Source organism: Anolis carolinensis, chromosome 4, assembly GCF_035594765.1.
Source record: "Anolis carolinensis isolate JA03-04 chromosome 4, rAnoCar3.1.pri, whole genome shotgun sequence".
Classification (NCBI taxonomy): Eukaryota; Metazoa; Chordata; class Lepidosauria; order Squamata; family Dactyloidae; genus Anolis; species Anolis carolinensis.
In genome coordinates this window covers 191,986,306-191,992,305 of record NC_085844.1, presented here as the reverse complement: position 1 = coordinate 191,992,305, position 6,000 = coordinate 191,986,306, and positions in this window count along the sequence as shown.

The following is a 6,000-nucleotide window of genomic DNA, read 5'->3' as shown; positions in this document are numbered from 1 at the left end:
CTTGCACCTGCAAGATGTTTGCCCACAAGAAGACAGCCAAACAAGCCTTGAGCAGAAATCTCCCCCATTTTCTCGCTGGGTTTATTATAATCAAGATAGAAGCGCTCGAGAGGCGACTCGCCGGAGCGCCAGGATAGCTGCCAGACAATTAGCTGATTAAGTCTACTTCCCTTGGGAAACTTTAAGGAGTCATGCATCTGGACACAGTATAGGTTTCGTTTCTTGTTCCCCAGAGAAAGTGTTCCTTGGCGGGAAAACAAGATCCTATATAGGTGTTTGGCCGCAAAGGAATCCTTGCGGAGTCAATTCGTCAGCTTCGGGAGTAGATTGTGTGTGGACTACGCTACTCCAGTTTCCAGGACCTTGCTCTCGTTCCAGCCCTGCCTTGTTCCCCGGACCTCGCCACGGATTTCGCCACGGACCCTGTTCTTGCTCCTCGCTTCTTGTTGCCTTGAATCAAGCCTTGTTTGCCAAGAATCTAGTTTGCTCCCCAGCCTTGCATCAAGCTCCATGGACTAAAGGACCTTGTCATTTCCCCTCACTTTGCTTGGCAAAGTGTGTGTTTCGGTTATTGGATTACAACTTTGGACTTTAATATCTCATATTGGACATTGTTTTCCTGGACTATATTTGACCTTTCCTGAAAGGTCTACTTCTGAACTATATTCTACACTTGTTTTTATTAACTTTATATATTTCCTTAATAAAGATATTAGATAGATTCTGGTCTCTGCGCATGGTTATTGGTGTTCTGCAGCCTGGGTCTTGACAGTTTGACTCCGCCACCCTAAGCACCAATTAACCTAAGGCCAGAATGTCTACGGGAACCGGGGCGGAAGACCAACCGCTCAGCTACACCATTTCCAAGGAAGAATTCGACCGGATCCGAGATACTCTCCGAACACAGGAGGGTGAGATTCTGGGCTTGAAGGAACGTGGAGTGCGCCTCCCTGCCCTAGCGCTTCCAACCAAGTTTTCTGGAGAAGCCTCCAAGGTTCATGTTTTCCGTCGCCAGTGCCAGGCGTACATAGAAGCCCGCCAAGCTGAATTTCCCCACAAAGATGTCAAAGTGGCGTGGATTTATAGTCTTCTGGATGGACCAGCGGCTAATTGGGCGACGCCGCTGTATGATGCAGGTTCCACGCACCTAAGCTCCGCGCAAGGGTTCTTAAACCATCTTAGGAGGACCTGGGGAATCGAGGACAACGAGGAGGCGGCCGGCCATAAACTCCGACGACTCCTTCAAGGGGACAGGCCGTTGTCCCGGTACATAGCCGAGTTCTGGGTGCTGGCTCAGAACACCGGTTGGAACGATATCGCCCTCAGAGGGCAGTTTCGTGAGGGCCTTAACTTCGAGATGCAGGAAGAAATTTCTAAGGTGGATCCCCCAGAGACTCTTGAGAGACTCATTAATCATTGTCTACGAGCCGAAGTCCTGCTTGCCAACAAAAAACAGTGGCTCCGAGGTCAGAGTGGAAGAGCCGGGGTGAGACCCCCCGCTTCTACCAGTATTCAGCCACGACCAGTATGGAAATCTCCACCGCCAGCCCCAAACCCCATGGGAAGCGAGGAAGAACCAATGCAGCTGGGCAATGTGCGCCCCAGACTGGATGTTGCCGAAAAGGCCCGCCGCCAACGTTTGAATTTGTGTTGGTACTGCGGAAATGGGGGCCACCTCGCCAGAGAATGCCCAGCCAAAAGAAAGCCCGCCGCCCGCCTGGCAGCGGCGTCCTCCGTGGAGCCGGAGACGGCCGAGGCGGCTGGAGCCAAGCCGGCGGGGGAAGCCAGCGACCAGGCGTAGAGAGGCTCGCCAACCCGGTCAAAAACCCCACTCAAGAGCCGCAGACGGGGGTCCTATTTCTCCTAGTGGTCACGTTGTGGTCAGAGAAAAAGGGGCCCGTCATGATCCATGCCATGATAGACTCAGGAGCAACAAACAATTTCATTGATAGAGAGTATGCCGACTCTCTGGGATTACAATATCATGATTTCAAGAATGCCCGAGTGGTGCAGGCTATAGATGGTCGTCCCCTAAAGACGGGTCCAGTGAGTCAGTGGACCGAACCCACCAGAATGTGGATAAGGGAACATATGGAGGAGATTTCCTTCTTCGTCACCGAGGTGCCCCACTTCCCTGTGATTTTGGGGATTCCATGGCTGACACTCCACGACCCAAACATCTCCTGGACCAACAGAGAACTACAATTTGCTTCAAAGTATTGCCAAAACCATTGCCTAGTAGCCAAGGTCTGCCATGCCACAGACGCAGAGCCCATCATCACCTTGCCCAAAAAATATTCAGACTTCTGGGACGTTTTCAATGAAAAGGAAGCCGAGAAACTACCCCCACATAGACCCTACGATTGTGCCATTGACTTGGTGGAGGGGGCCCCGATCCCGCGAGGACACCTCTACTCCCTGACTGAACCAGAGCAAGAAGCTCTCAGGGAGTTCATAGAGTCAAATCTTCGCAAGGGATTCATCAGACCCTCTCAATCCCCAGCTGCTTCCCCGGTGATGTTTGTGAAAAAGAAGTCAGGGGACCTACGCTTGGTTGTGGACTATAGAGCATTGAATAATATCACAAAGCGGAATCGCTATCCCCTGCCTTTGATCTCGGACCTATTAGACCGGCTTCGAGGGGCCAAGGTTTACACCAAGCTGGATCTTCGGGGGGCTTACAATCTAGTTCGCATCAGGGAGGGGGACGAGTGGAAAACCGCCTTCCAGACCAAATTCGGATTATTCGAGTCCCTAGTCATGAATTATGGTTTATGTGGAGCTCCCGCAACGTTCCAGCACTTTGTCAACGATATCTTTCAGGACTATCTAGATCGGTTCTTGATCACCTACTTGGACGATTTTTTGGTGTTTTCTAGATCACAATCAGAACATGAGAAGCACGTCAGAATGGTGTTACAACGTTTGCGGAATCATGGACTATATGCCAAGTTGGAAAAATGCGCCTTTGATCTTGAAGAGGTTGATTTCCTGGGATACCGTGTCTCGCCACAAGGGCTCTCCATGGACCCGGCAAAGGTTTCAGCAGTATTGGAATGGCGGGCGCCAACCAACAAGAAAGAGGTGCAACGTTTCTTGGGGTTCGCGAACTACTACCGCAAGTTCATTCCAGACTTTGCCTGCTGGTCTGACCCAATCACCAGCTGCATCCGTGGAAAACAGCCTTTCCGCTGGACGGAGCAAGCAGAGAAAGGGTTCCAGCAACTAAAGAAATTATTCACGTCCCAGCCAATTCTACAGCACCCTGATCCTAAAACCCCTTTTGTTGTGCAGGCTGACGCCTCCGATGTGGCAATTGGGGCTGTACTCTTGCAACCAGTGGGAGAACATCTTCACCCTTGTGCCTTTTACTCCCGTCAACTAACAGCCCCAGAGAGAAATTACACTATTTGGGAGAAGGAACTTTTGGCCATAAAAGCAGCCTTTGAAAATTGGAGACATTGGTTAGAAGGGGCCAAATTTCCCATTGAGGTCCATACTGACCATCGTAATTTAGAGCATCTAAGAACTGCCCGCAAGTTAAATCAGAGGCAGCAGCGCTGGGCTTTATTCTTTGAGCGTTTTGACTTCCAGATCCATTATGTAACCCCAGCTCAAACCAAGCAAGCAGATGCTCTATCACGGAAACCAGAGTATGCTGCAGGGCGCAGAGAGACCTTTGAATCCCAATTGCTGCAGCCCGAGAACTTTGCCACTCTCACAGTGGGAAACACCAAATCCACTCCAATTGAATCAACTCCCTCTACTCCAGGGCCCCTTTGCGCTCAGGAAATTAGAGCCAGTCAACAGGCGGATGCCTGGGCTCAAGATCAAATTCGCCAAGGACTACGTTTCCCTTTCTCACTTAAGGATGGATTACTATGCTACAGAAATCATGTCTACATCCCTCCAGGACCAGGCAGAGAAAAGGCTCTTCGCCTGTGTCATGACTGCAAGCCAGCAGGGCATTTTGGACTATTTAAAACCATGCATTTGATCCTAAGAGATTTCTGGTGGCCCAAGATCCGCAAGGATGTGGAAAAATATGTCAATACCTGCCCGGTATGCCAGCGTTCCAAGACAAGAAGGGAGAAGCCCTCAGGGCTACTGCATCCCCTTCCTACTCCATCTCGTCCATGGGAGATAATTTCTGCGGATTTTATCACTGACCTACCACCTTCCCTTGGATTCACCACGATCCTAGTGGTGGTGGACCTTTTTACCAAGTTGGCCCATTTCATTCCCTGCGATGGCCTTCCCACGGCCAAGGAGACTGCAGATTTATTTCTTCAACATGTTTTCAGATTACATGGATTGCCCAAGAGTTTAGTCACAGACCGTGGATCTCAGTTCACCTCTCGTTTCTGGAAGGCACTACAAAAACTATTGGGCATAGACTCTTGTTTATCTTCGGCTCACCATCCCCAAACAGATGGGCAAACTGAACGCACCAATGCCACTTTGGAACAATACCTTCGCTGTTATGTAAACTACCAACAGGACAATTGGGCTTCCCTGTTATCTCTGTCAGAGTTTGCCTACAACAATGGTGTTCCGGCTTCCACTAAGGAAACCCCGTTCTTTGCAAACTAGGGCTTCCATCCACGTTTTTTTCCTCCTGTCATTGAAACCTCAGAAGTCCCCGCAGCAGAGGACTGGCTGCAAGAACTCACAGCGGTGCAATAACTATTGCTCCAGCAACTGGACCAAGCCAAGGAGGACTATAAACGCCACGCTGACAGTCATCGCCAGCCGGGCCCCGAAATCAAGGTAGGAGATCGGGTTCTTCTGTCCACTCGCTTTTTGCCCTCCCACTGTCCCTGCCGGAAGCTAGATGCCCGTTTCATTGGTCCCTATCCAGTGGTGGCGCAACTTAACCCCGTGACTTTCAAACTCCAACTTCCGCGCTCTATGCGCATTCATCCAGTGTTTCATCGCTCCCTGCTCCTTCCGGCGGATGGTGTGCACCCTGATACAGACCGGCCGGCCCCCACTCCTGTTTTGGTGAATGGGGAGGAGGAATTCGAGGTTCAGGACATTTTAGATTCCCGCTTCCACTGCCGCCGCCTTCAGTATCTCATTGACTGGGTGGGTTTTGGCCCCGAAGAACGCTCTTGGGAAGACGCTTCCACAGTCCATGCCCCCGATTTAGTCCGCCGCTTCCATCAGGCCTACCCTGCCAAGCCGCGGCCCCGCACCTCGGGAAGAGGGCCCATTTTTGAGGGGGGCCTTGAGGGCGGGGATAGTGTGATGACTCATGGGCCATGTAGTCCCGTTCCAAGTACTATTGTGGCAGATGAAGAGTAAAACTTGGGTTTCCCACCGTTTCTGCCAGATTTGGAGCCCTTGCACCTGCAAGATGTTTGCCCACAAGAAGACAGCCAAACAAGCCTTGAGCAGAAATCTCCCCCATTTTCTCGCCGGGTTTATTATAATCAAGATAGAAGCGCTCGAGAGGCGACTCGCCGGAGCGCCAGGATAGCTGCCAGACAATTAGCTGATTAAGTCTACTTCCCTTGGGAAACTTTAAGGAGTCATGCATCTGGACAGTATAGGTTTCGTTTCTTGTTCCCCAGAGAAAGTGTTCCTTGGCGGGAAAACAAGATCCTATATAGGTGTTTAGCCGCAAAGGAATCCTTGCGGAGTCAATTCGTCAGCTTCGGGAGTAGATTGTGTGTGGACTACGCTACTCCAGTTTCCAGGACCTTGCTCTTGTTCCAGCCCTGCCTTGTTCCCCGGACCTCGCCACGGATTTCGCCACGGACCCTGTTCTTGCTCCTCGCTTCTTGTTGCCTTGAATCAAGCCTTGTTTGCCAAGAATCTAGTTTGCTCCCCAGCCTTGCATCAAGCTCCATGGACTAAAGGACCTTGTCATTTCCCCTCACTTTGCTTGGCAAAGTGTGTGTTTCGGTTATTGGATTACAACTTTGGACTTTAATATCTCATATTGGACATTGTTTTCCTGGACTATATTTGACCTTTCCTGAAAGGTCTACTTCT